The following is a 2538-nucleotide window of genomic DNA, read 5'->3' as shown; positions in this document are numbered from 1 at the left end:
CTGTCACCCCCTGCCACGAGCGGGGACAGAGGAGGGGGCTGCAGAGGGTGCAAAGGGCACCCACCCTGCAGGTACTTGGAGGACACCCCAAAAACCGCTCAGCCCCCTCCGTTACATTCCCCACGTGAACGCCTGGATGCACAGGATCACAGCAGCGCCAACCCCGGCTGGCTATCGCGCGCTGAGATAACGTGCAAATCCACCTAAAAGTGGCTTTTTTTGGGCCACGGCGCTGCTGGGAACCAATGCGAAGCTGGGGACTACGCCACGGGCAGCCACCCCGCGGGGCTGGAATTTTCCCCCCCAGCATACGTGGGACACGGCTTGCACCAGATGAAGACGTGCGCTGAGGCACTCGCTGAGCCCCCAGTACATCTCCTCCCTTCCTCCTCCTCCTCCTCCTCCTCCCCCTGCAGCCCTGGGAAGCTGCTGAGCTCAGCACATCCCAGGCAGGGGCCCAGCCAAGGACCCTCCCCAACGCCAGCCGCCCCCGCCGGCTCCTGCTTAACCCTTTGCGAAGCCGGACGGGCTGGAAATGGGAGTGATGGAGCCAACCTCATCACAAGGGGGGGCAGTGGGGGTGCCCCACAAGGCGCAGCCAGCCGGGAACAGCCTGCCCAGAAAGTTTCACCCAGCACCCCGAAGCCCCCCGCTCCGCTCTCCCCAGAAAGTTCGGGGGGAAAGACGTGCTTGCTCGGCCACAAAAACCACGCCGGGTTTATGCCAGCGGCAGTAACCTGGGGAGGGGAAGCGCAGGGGTTACTGATATGTAGCTAAAACTCCGCTTTCCAGCCCCAAACCGTTCCTAGAGGCTCTGCCCGGGTCACAGCTTCCTTTGGGAGGGAAAAGGAGCTGCAGAGCCCCGCAACGCCGCCCCTCCCCGCAGCAGCGCCAGCACACAGCATCACTTTAGCATCACTTTAGGATTATTATTTCAGAGATCAGAAATTACATTTCACTTTAAAACTTGCCGTCGCACCAGAGGCCGCTCGCTCCCCTGCCTACCAGGCCGTGTTATGGCAAAGAAAGAAAAATATTTACGCTCAGCTTCAGAATCCAAGCTTATTTTTAGCAAGGCGCCTTCCCTGTGGTCCTTCACCTCTTTTTCATTTATTTGCCATTTTGCCTCCTGTTTTGACCCCAAAGCCAGCAGTTCCTCATCTATTTTCAGCCTCACTTGGTGAACATTCATACCAACGATTTGGTGGTTGCGGGGAGAAAAAAAAAAAACCAAACCCACAAGCTAGATTTTGTTAAAAACAGGATCCCAAGCACCATCCAACCGTTTCCGAGCGCGCGTGTGCATATTTTGCTGTACTGTGCCGTGAGTGCCCAAATATCAGTGCATATTTTTAACAGCTGGCATTGGGATTTGTTCAGTTTTTGTCCCGAAAAGCAGAGTGGTAGCCCCTGCCTGCCATGGGTGCAAGCCAGGGCTTGTTCCCGACATCTCACAGATCCTCTCCACTCCGCTGCTCCCCGGGATGCTACCCACTCCCCCAGACTGTGCCGCCACCACGGATTCAAGCCCCGCTTCTCTCTTGACCCCTAAAAAGCAACAACCTGCTACAGCCACTGGTGGGGTGCCTGGACCCCCTGCACCCGCTGCCCCACAGTTCTTGGGCAGGAGAATTTGTCCCCGTCCCCCTTTGCCAAGCGCCGAGGTCGCAGGTGGTGGGCGCGACGCTGGCACGGCGGGCCTGTCCCCCTCGCTGCTGGCCAGCATTGCTCTCCGCTGTGTTTACCGCTGGGCCATTATCAATCTCTGCTCAGGAAGGACAGTACCCAAGATAGGTCCCAGAGTGACTTCAGAGTGTGCTCAGCTCCTCTGATAAAGCAGCAGGCAGCGCAGCGGGAGGACAAACAAAGCCCTTTATCGCCAATTAATGGGCCTTCGGCTCCCTGAGCTCCTCGGGATCTGGCTTTGGAAAGGTCACGTACGCAGGGGCAGGCACGCACGGACCTGCTGGTGGGGATGGACGTGCGCTGCCAGAGCGGAGGGCTCGGAGGATGGCGCCTGGCCCCCGTTTTACGGGACCGCTGGGGGAGGCAGACGGAGGTTACCCCCAGCCTGGCACTGAACAAAATCCCCCGTTCCAGCCTGGCCGTGCCCCGCTCTCACCCCCCTCAGCACTCTGGTTTTCAATGCATTTCACTCCAACAGCCCTTATTCTCTTAAGAAACCCAGCTGGATGGGACAGGGCAGCAGCGAACCTGAATCAGCCACATCCCGAGCCTGGGCTGCCTCTGCTGCTGGCAGCAGGGTCCAGACCTGCCGGTGCTCACCACACAGCCACTGCCTGGGAGACGGGGGTGCAATGAAGACAACACGCGCAAAACCTCTCACAGCCCTGCTACCTGCCACCCGGCTTTGTGCCAGCCGGGGCCCCGTTTCACAACCCAGAGAGGGGTCAGGGAATGGTGGGGATGTGGCACAAACCGGTCTCGGCCCGTGTTCCCCCTTGCTGCTGCTGTCCCTGCCAGAACATCTCTGAGGCCAAGCGGGGAGACCTGGGGTGCCCAGGGATGACGCCCAGG

The sequence above is a fragment of the Egretta garzetta genome, unplaced genomic scaffold (assembly GCF_000687185.1).
Source record: "Egretta garzetta isolate BGI_Z169 unplaced genomic scaffold, ASM68718v1 scaffold536, whole genome shotgun sequence".
Classification (NCBI taxonomy): Eukaryota; Metazoa; Chordata; class Aves; order Pelecaniformes; family Ardeidae; genus Egretta; species Egretta garzetta.
The sequence above is the reverse complement of the archived record's forward strand: the minus strand, read 5'-3'. Positions refer to the sequence as shown.